The 9,349-nt window shown below is 39.7% G+C and overlaps 1 long non-coding RNA gene across 2 annotated transcripts; it reads right to left on the bottom strand.

Moving 5' to 3' along the window:
• Positions 1-321: 321 nt before the first annotated feature.
• On the bottom strand, positions 322-8,765 carry LOC109940897 (uncharacterized). 2 transcript variants are annotated; one of them, XR_002263628.1, is made up of 3 exons: positions 8,710-8,765; positions 620-656; positions 322-415 (listed from the first exon to the last, which is right to left on the bottom strand). It is a non-coding gene; the product is annotated as an uncharacterized lncRNA (long non-coding RNA). The 2 variants fall into 2 exon arrangements; XR_002263627.1 differs by lacking the exon at positions 8,710-8,765 and adding an exon at positions 742-954 and having other exon boundaries at positions 620-662.
• Positions 8,766-9,349: the final 584 nt, after the last annotated feature.

The following is a 9,349-nucleotide window of genomic DNA, read 5'->3' as shown; positions in this document are numbered from 1 at the left end:
TCAGATAACAATTGTACTGCATTCATACATAGCAATTGTACTGCATTCATACATAGCTCATGTTGACATAGCTCATGTTTTCATTCATGACAATAACAATTGTACTGCATTCATACATAAAAAAGTTCACAAGTTTGCTTTTGTTGTAATAAAGATCAAAATAAGCAGCAACAACACTAAGTTTGGCTTGTGAAAGCTCAGAGATACTAGCTAGTACAACCACATGTTGGTTTCACAATTTATGTTCACTTGCAAATTTCTCTTTTGGAGAAAATACAAAACCAAATTTCTAGCTGCATCCATCCAAAAGAACTTTTGATATTTCTTGTTGTAGCATCCATAGGCACCACCGCGATCTGCTTGCTATTGTCATCATGGAGTAAACAAGTGACTTACTACCTCTAGGACCTCCCTCCTGACAAAATTAAAACCCAAATCATTAGTAGACTACTTAGAAATCCATTCCAAAACAAACTATAGAATAGATACCACCTTGCTCCATGATTAAGCTAAATATACAATAGTTGAACACAATAGAACTCCATTCCAAAAGCAATATTCTAATCAATTAGAGTACCTAGTAAAGTAAGGATGCTTTTGATGTCAATCATATATATACCTGTAGCACTCTGGGATGATTTTGATGTCTTGCTCACCTTTAGCTATATAATCATAGAAACCATTAGTTAGAAATTATGCAATCACCATATATGAAAAAACAACAAAGAGAAAACTTATTACTCTCTTGTACGGCCATGCGATCGACATCCGATCAGCATCACCCATCTCCTCCAAATAACCATATGGGCGAGGTAGAAGGGCATCCCTTTTCAGCACAACATTCACAACAACCTCACAATATTGCTTTCCTAGAGCAACTCCTCCTAGCACTGAGCTTGGATTAGTTGAAATAATTGTTCCCTTAGCCACAGGATGATCTCTCAATATGGCATATAAGATCACATCCTTTCAAATCTAAAGCAAACAATGAAATTATAAGAATATAATAAATGTACAGAACCACTAGCAAATGAGAATTAGAAACTTTGAAGGATGGATGAAAAAATTACAAGTTCAGTGTGAAGAGGCAGACTTACTGGGATAGCTCTAGTGTTGCCTTGACATGGCTGTACTGCTAGGGACGCATTAGTTGGGTTGCCTTGAGATAGCTGCACTACTGGGGTTGTATTGGTCGTCTTGCTAGAGGGCTGCATTGTTGGGGTACCATTGATAGGGTTGCCTTTAGATGGATGTACTGCAGGGGTAACACTAACATGATTGCTGCCAAGCAAGTTTTCACCCTCATCAGAGATTTCATCCTCCACATAAGCTTCATCTTCATGAAATTGAGCAATATTATGTGTTTGATCAATATGTTATCCAGACCTCGTGTCCTAAAATAAATATGAGGGTAATAAGTAATAAATATTCCATAGATTTCAAAATGACTCTAAGATGTTCAGCTACTTTGCCGGATGGTGTCGTGTATTAGAACCATCATGCGAGATGATTTCCACATCTCTCATTTCATGAGCCATCCTTTGCTCCTGCATTTTCTCCTCCATTTATGCTATGCGTTGTTCTAGAGCAGCTTTCTCACGTTCAACCTTTTTGCGGGCTAGGACTTCCATTTGGAGTCTTGTGGGTGTGTAACTTCTCAAGCCCGGGGTACCAATATCTTGTGGAGTTGGTCCTAGACCCAAAACTCGGACACATCCTCTTGGCTATTTCTCTCCACAAACAGCAGCAAAAGAATCACCTTCTTGAATTGTTCCTTCCTTCAACTCTGGATGGGCCTCAACATATTCTTTAAGTTTGTTCTACCCAAATTGAGTTGCAAAAGAGAAAGGTTCAGTACCTACCACTATAGGAAACAGTAGCAAATGTGATGCAAAAAACACCTTACAATAAATGTCAAGTTCACAAAAACTTACAATAACTGGTTCAACAAGTCTTGTTGGAACTCCATTCTTTCTGGTATGTGTTTTGATATAGAGCTCATCTCTTCGAGGAGGGCGGCCTAGTTCCTTAGACTGTAAATTGTTTTAATATTAACAATTTAAAATGAAAAATCATAATGTAAATTCAATAGTCAAATTGCTTCAATACCATTTCATGGCCAGAGCGTGCAAAGCTCTTGCTACCAGATGTATGTAGTACCCCCAACCTTTGAACGACTAAATTTGGCTTTTTTGTCTTTCCTTCACATTCAGGAGACACCCAATATTCAGAAAGAAACTTCCAATCCTCATCACTAACCCTTCCACTATGTTTGTTCTTCATGTCCTCTTCTGTTAAATTCTCATTAAAATACTGCGCCTTTAGGGTTGACTTAAAATCCTTCCATTTCCTTCTAGCAGTGGTTAAAAACCAGTTAAAGGCAGCATCATCTACATCGAAGATTTTCTGATTTTCCAACCAAAAAAAGATAATCACAACTTGGTCTAATGGTCAGAAACAAATTCAACCTAAGAAACGATAATAATGTACTTGGGCAAATACCTTTAGGTCGGTCCAGACTTCATACTTCTTCTCACCATCCACTAGTCTCCAGTCAACACTGCTAACTGACAAATTCTTTCTCACATGACACCCAATAGCACTAGAAAACTTCCTTGAATTGTTTCCAATAGGTTGACCAAATTCATTCAGTTCTATCTTAATTTTTGCCATCTCAGATCCCCTTGCAAATATGTCCTCCAATTTTGTAATACCCCTTCCTTTTCTCTTCTTTTGTGGACTATGGGATTCTATTAATTTAAACACATTAGTTGTACTATAGCAAGGTGAAAAAGTATATGCAACAACAGAATAATTACCATCATTGTCACATAGAAAATCTCCAATTGAATCACAACCAATATTTGCATCAATCTGCTGATTTGCATTCTCAGATAAATTTCTTTGTGTCCTTGGACGCAAATTATGACCTTCAGTTGCAGCACCACTGGTGTTGTGAGTTCTCTACAAGAATGAAACATGGTGTAAGTACTTTTTCTTGAGAAATGGAAGAAAGATAAGTTGTGAAAAACACGTGACATATTTGCCCTACAATGTCTCCATGGATTACCAAGGGAAAAACAAGTTGGTTTTTAGCCTAACTGATCCAAAATTATGCACAGCACAAGGTGCTCCAATTAGAATTCACATTGAACCTTTGTAATTGGGACTAGGCAAGCATATTAAAATTAGTAGCCCAGGTTGGCATGCCTTTATAATCCCCTACACCACATGGCATGGCACTGGCACTGCACAATCTATGGCCGGGGCAGCACCAGCCAGGAAGCCATGGCCTCTCGTGGGCGGGGCGGCACCAGCTAGGATGCCACGGCCTTGGAGAGGCCGGATCCTACTCGGGCGGGCAACCACAGAAGTAGCCACAAATTTCATGACGTCCAAGTCAAAACATTCCAGCACAACTTCCAGGTCACATGGACAACATCAAAAGGAAGTGCAGGCAATGACAACAGATAATGAGCGAGCGAGCGTGACATCCCAAGAGCTCAAATACAGGGCAATTTGAATGAAAACTGCGGTGTGGTACAGATCACATACGTTTAGACCATTTGCACCACCGTACTATGCACCGTGTTCAGAACAGAATGAGATGTGAAAAAAACCAGTGCTCAATTCAGATGTCGATTGCAAACAATACTATAGGTTGACTAGCTGCGCTTAAATGGTAAAAAATCTATACGGCAAATCGAGGTAGTAAAAAACAGAAGGGAAAAAAACTATTGGCCCAACAACATAAAACCATACAAGTGCAGAACTCTACAAGAATCACAGCAAGGAGGGAACAAAGAGGAAGAAAATCAGGTGGTGAGAAAGAAAAGGGGCACAAAATGAATAATACAGCGGGAACAGTTTCCTCCCATAACACAGATCACTGCTTGATGCTTCAACCCCCCACACCAGTCACCACTACGGCCCCTGACCGAGCCAAAAGCACCAACCAGTTAGAGAAAAGGTGAGAACATAGTCCAGTCCTTCCAGCTGTAGCAGGCTGTAGGTATACACTTGAATCACAACGCGGCAGAGCGGCCCGCGACGGCCAGCGAGCCAGGGCAAAAATAATAAGAAACTCAGTTTGACAGGAGGTAGGTGAATGGGGTGGCACGGTGAGCAGGGTAGAGGTTGACAGGAGCACAGAGAAACTTAGTTTGTGCTTCAACCAACCATGGCAAGGCATACAAGGTAACAGGGGAAAAGCCAAGTTCACCCTTGTTGCATATGTGACAGCAAGGCAAACAGCCAGCAGCTGAGTCATCAAATAGATAGGTTTTACACCTCCTCAAACTCATCCATGGGGTGATAAACTCATGTCATGCACTTCCCCCCTTTCAACACAATCTCTCCATATCTGCTGCACGCCAGAACTACCCAGAGAAACCAGTGGGTTGAGATATTTTCAGGGATTTTGGACTGTTCTGAACTTCTTCAGTTCAACATACAGGGCCAAGTTCACCACCCTTTTTCTCCCAATTCTATAGAAGGGCATACCATACTCACCACTCCAAACTTGTTTATTAAGTATGGATCTTTCACTTTTCTACAACACTCCAGAGCTAAACATGCATGGATTACAAGGTTTGGTACCCCAAAGTGGAGCACATTTCACTAGGCCCAAAATTTGATCTCAACCTCACATCCTGACAGGGCAACTTCTAAGGCATATAGATCAACTAGTGGGACATTTTATTGATTAGGAGAAAGATGGACAGCATTGATGCAACATTGCATCACGATTTAATAAATAAAACTTGGGATATTAAAATTAAATATATAAACTGGAGCATATAAAAAATACCTTTATCCTTTTCTTAGGTTGACCCTGGTGCTGCTGCATATCACTCAAAGTTGGGATATTAAGAGCATCTAGCCGTCTTTTGTTGCCTACAATGGTTGCAAGTAGTGCATCTCATACATGTTGACCATAGCTTCGTTATGCTTTCTTCTTTCGTGTGCCATTTTTTCTTCTACAGAGAATAAAGAAATTAGCAAGTCCTTGAAAAGAAGTACTCAATACATACCAGCTACTTTGCAGAAATGAAGAAAAGAACTTACTTTGCAGATTTTGTTTTAGATGTTTTAGGATCAACTAGGTAACCATCTATGTCTCTTCTAACAGCAGGGACAATCCCATTAACAATATCAATAGTCACATTGCCATTTAGATCAACTAGTGGGGCAAAAAACTGATTATCATTATCTATGTGCTCGTTCTCCAAATTATCCAGGTCATACACATCTCTTGCTTTAGATTGAACAACAGCAGCCCACTCAATATCAATTGGTTTAGGAACATAGTATACTTGGACCACTTGTGATGCTAGAATGAAAGGCTCATCTGATAATTTTTCACCTGTATTGAACAAGTGCTTAAAATTGACAGATGTGATACCTAACTGGTCAGTTTTCACCCACTTGTTCTGCACACGGTTGTCAACCCAATCACATTTGAAAAGCACGACCGTACCTTTGATGTTATAGTTTAGTTCAACAATTTCATTGATAATACCAAAATAGGTCTTATTTCCTATTATGACATTATCATTATTACCCCTGTCAAAGCTTGTTGACTCTGCAACTACAACAACCCCACTATTTTGAATAGCTCTACCCTCATCATAGGAGTGTGTGTGGAAATTGAATCCATTTATGGTATAGCTATTATACTTGTGTGCAACCATCATTGGTGCCTTGGCTAAAATTTTAATCTCGTCTGATGCTTCTTCACACGTTTCTTTCACCTGGATTTGAAATGCTATCGTTAAAGTATATGTGAATTCCATCTCAAATAAATCTATTAAGTTTATTTCTTACTTACATGCAACCTAAGCCACTCATGAAAGGATTGATGTTGCATGCGGTTGATATCTCGTTTATTTTGAAGACCAATTGAGGATAGATAGTGAGCATGCTTGCTGCAAAGGTCATTTAATCACTTCAACATGCAAAAGGTAGTGATCATGTGATGAGAAGATATATACTAATATAGATAACTTACTCCAAGTAAGGCCCTATATTGTAATAGTTGAACAAAACATATATGTGGGCTTGTAGCCATGTCTTGTGGTCTAAAGTAACTATGCATTTTCGAGACAATCCACGACCAATTCTATGGAAGAAAGGAGTTGTACTACAATCTTCATCATTTGCATCTAGATGGTTCAATTGAGACCCGCTATGTAAATAGCGAGCACAAAATGTAAGGCATTCAGTAAACATAGACCACTCCATGATTGATCCTTCACAATGACTTTTTGTATGAACAGAACCCTTCAATCTCATTAGATACCTATGCACATAAATAAAAGGATCATTGATAACATTATAGCATAGCGTACATGATTTTTATTCGCTATGCTACAATATGCATATGAAAGTACCTCTCTATCGGCCACATGCTTCGAAAATGGGCCGGACCTGCTATTTTCGCTTAAGCGGGAAGATGTACCATCAAGTGTAACATAATATCAAAAAAAGAAGGCAGGAATATAGTATCAAGAAAGCTCAGAGTTTCAGCTATATCAGCCTCAAGACTTTTCATGTCACTTATTCGAATGACTGGTGCAGAAAGTTTCTTGAAAAAAATTAGATATACGGATCACTCTAGCACTGACTATTGTAGGCAATATTTTTCTAACAGCAAGTGGCAGCAAGTGTTGTAGAATAATGTGGCACTCATGACTCTTAAGTCCAATTATTTTCCTCTCATTGACATGTACATTATGTCATATATCAGCTGCATAACCATCAGGAAACTTCACCCCTTTTAGTACTTGGCAAAATAATTTCCTCTCGGCAGGACTCATTGAGTAAGGTGCTGGTGGTAAATAAAGTTGGTCTTCTACTTCAATAGGGTGAAGATCACTTCTAATACCTAGGGCATAAAGGTCCAACCGAGAATTCAAGTTATCCTTTGATTTCCCATCTGTGCCCAAGAATGTATTAAGTAAGCTTTCACTCACATTTTTCCCTATGTGCATGATGTCAAAATTATGTCTCAGCAATAAATCTTTCCAGTATGGTAGTTGAAACCAAATAGATCTCCTTTTGAGAATGACTAATGGTTCCCCTTTCTTGCGTCTCTTGTTTGCCGGTTTCTTTCTAGATGGATCCTTGCCAAAAGTTTGATTAAGATCTTTAGTGCACTCTAAAATTTGTTCTCCAGAAAGCAGAGTAGGTGCTGGCCTAAACTCAGTTTTACCAAATCTATCAATGTCAAACCTAAATGGATGGTCATCAAGCAAGAATCTACGATGATTCATATAGAAATTCTTGCTGCCATTACTAAGTCTAAGTGAACAAGTGTGGTAGTTGCAATTAGGACATGCTGCTTCACCAGATGTGACAGATCCAGATGTGTATCATAGACCTGGGAAATCAGTAATAGTCCATAATAGTGCAGCTCGCAACATGAAGAATTCACCCTTTGAAGCATCATAAGTTCTAGCTCCATTGACGAACATATCTAGCAGATCATCAACAAGGGGTTGAAAATAGACATCCATGTCACTACCAGGTCCATTTCGACCAGGAATCAACAAAGAAAGGATGAAATTTGATTGCTTCATGCACATTGAAGGTGGAAAGTTGTATGGAATACAAATACCAGGCCAAACACTATAGCTAACATTCATGGACCTAAATGGATTAAAGCCATCAGTTGCAAATGCAAGGCGAATATTACGGCTATCTGCAGCAAACTCTGGATGTTTGTTGTCAAAGTCCTGCCATAGGGGTGAATCTACTAGATGTCTAAGTAAACCATCTTTTTTCGACCTTCAGCATGCCATCGTGTTAGATTTGCTATTTTGGAGGTAAAAAATAACCTTTGGAGCATTTTCTTTATTGGGAAGTATCGAATAACCTTCTTTGGAACCTTATACACATGTTTCCCATCTAGACTCTTCTTTATTGTTTTCCATCGTGAAACCTTACATTTTTGACATGAATTCAGATCTAAATTCTCCTTCTAATAGAGAATGCAATCATTTTCGCATGAATGAATACTTATATACCCAATTCCTATGGTTTTCACTAATTTCTTAGCTTCATAAAAAAATTTCGGGAGTGCTGAACCCTCAGGGAGTGCATCATTAAGTAAATCAAGTAGTAAGTTAAAAGATCTATCAGTCCATCCTCCGAGGAGTTTGATGTGGAGTAACCTAATCAGGAAACGTAGCTGCGTATATTTCTTGCAGTTTGGATATAACTCTTTGCTATTTTCTGCAACCAACTTTTGAATAGCAACTAGCTCCTCACAGGGGTCAACAAAAGAGCTTGTATCCTCAAAATCTCATCTATCATCTAAACCAGTAGCTAAGTCTCTAAGCAAATCAAAAATGTCATCATCTTCATTAGATTCCTCCATAACCTCATTGTAATCATAGTTTCCATGACTCACAACAGAGCTAGTCTCCCCATGCAAGTTCCATATCGTGTACCCTTTTAGAAACCCATCGCATATTAAGTGCTCACGTATTTCACTTGCCTCTTTCCAAAACGAGTTAACACACTTTCTACAAGGGCATAAAATCTTGTTCCCTACAGCCGAATTTCTAAATGCAAAAGCCAAGAAGCTGTTTACACCTTGTAAATATGTCTTGCCGTGCCTACATGCATCATCATTTTCATTCTTAGGTTAAATTCCATTTAAGCTATAGATATCACATTTATATTTGTGTTATAATGGATTTGTACCTAGCATCATCATTGATCCATGTCTTATCCACCATGGTTTAGGACTACTTCTTAGAAATCAGTGAATGCAATCAAAGTTATAGAAAAATATATTTTAGGTTATCAACTCACAACTCCCTCCTTCCCCACTAATTTACATTTCAACACTGTAGCATAATTTTAAGTTTTACATGAGCAAGACTACTTAACATTAACCAAATAGTTTTTTTCTTGGTGGCCATTTCTAGATCCTAGGATCTAAATCACATAGTAGCAAAGTAGCATTACTAAACTAAAAGGTAAGGAGACATAAAACTTGCCTGGGATCGGACGGCAGTACCGTAGCCGCGCCGGCGCTTCTCCGCTTGACTCGTTCCAGTGCGGTCGGCCTCGCTCCAGTAGAAGTGGGGCGCCCGCTGGGCACGAATGCTGGTAGGGCGCATGGTTATTGGAGGAGGCTCTAGCAGGGCGCGCGGCTGGGCGGATGAAGCTATCACAGCTCGCGGTAGGGGACGACGGTTGGCGTAGCAGGGCGCTCGGATGGGCTAGGGACGGGATGGCGGACTGCGCGCGTGTTGCTGGGGAGGAGACGGTGCGCGCGTGGCTAGGGACGGGACGACGGACTGCACGCGAGTGGCTGGGAGGAGACTACATGCACGTG

The sequence above is a fragment of the Zea mays genome, chromosome 7 (assembly GCF_902167145.1).
Source record: "Zea mays cultivar B73 chromosome 7, Zm-B73-REFERENCE-NAM-5.0, whole genome shotgun sequence".
Classification (NCBI taxonomy): domain Eukaryota; kingdom Viridiplantae; phylum Streptophyta; class Magnoliopsida; order Poales; family Poaceae; genus Zea; species Zea mays.
This window is presented reverse-complemented; position numbering and strand designations above follow the sequence as displayed.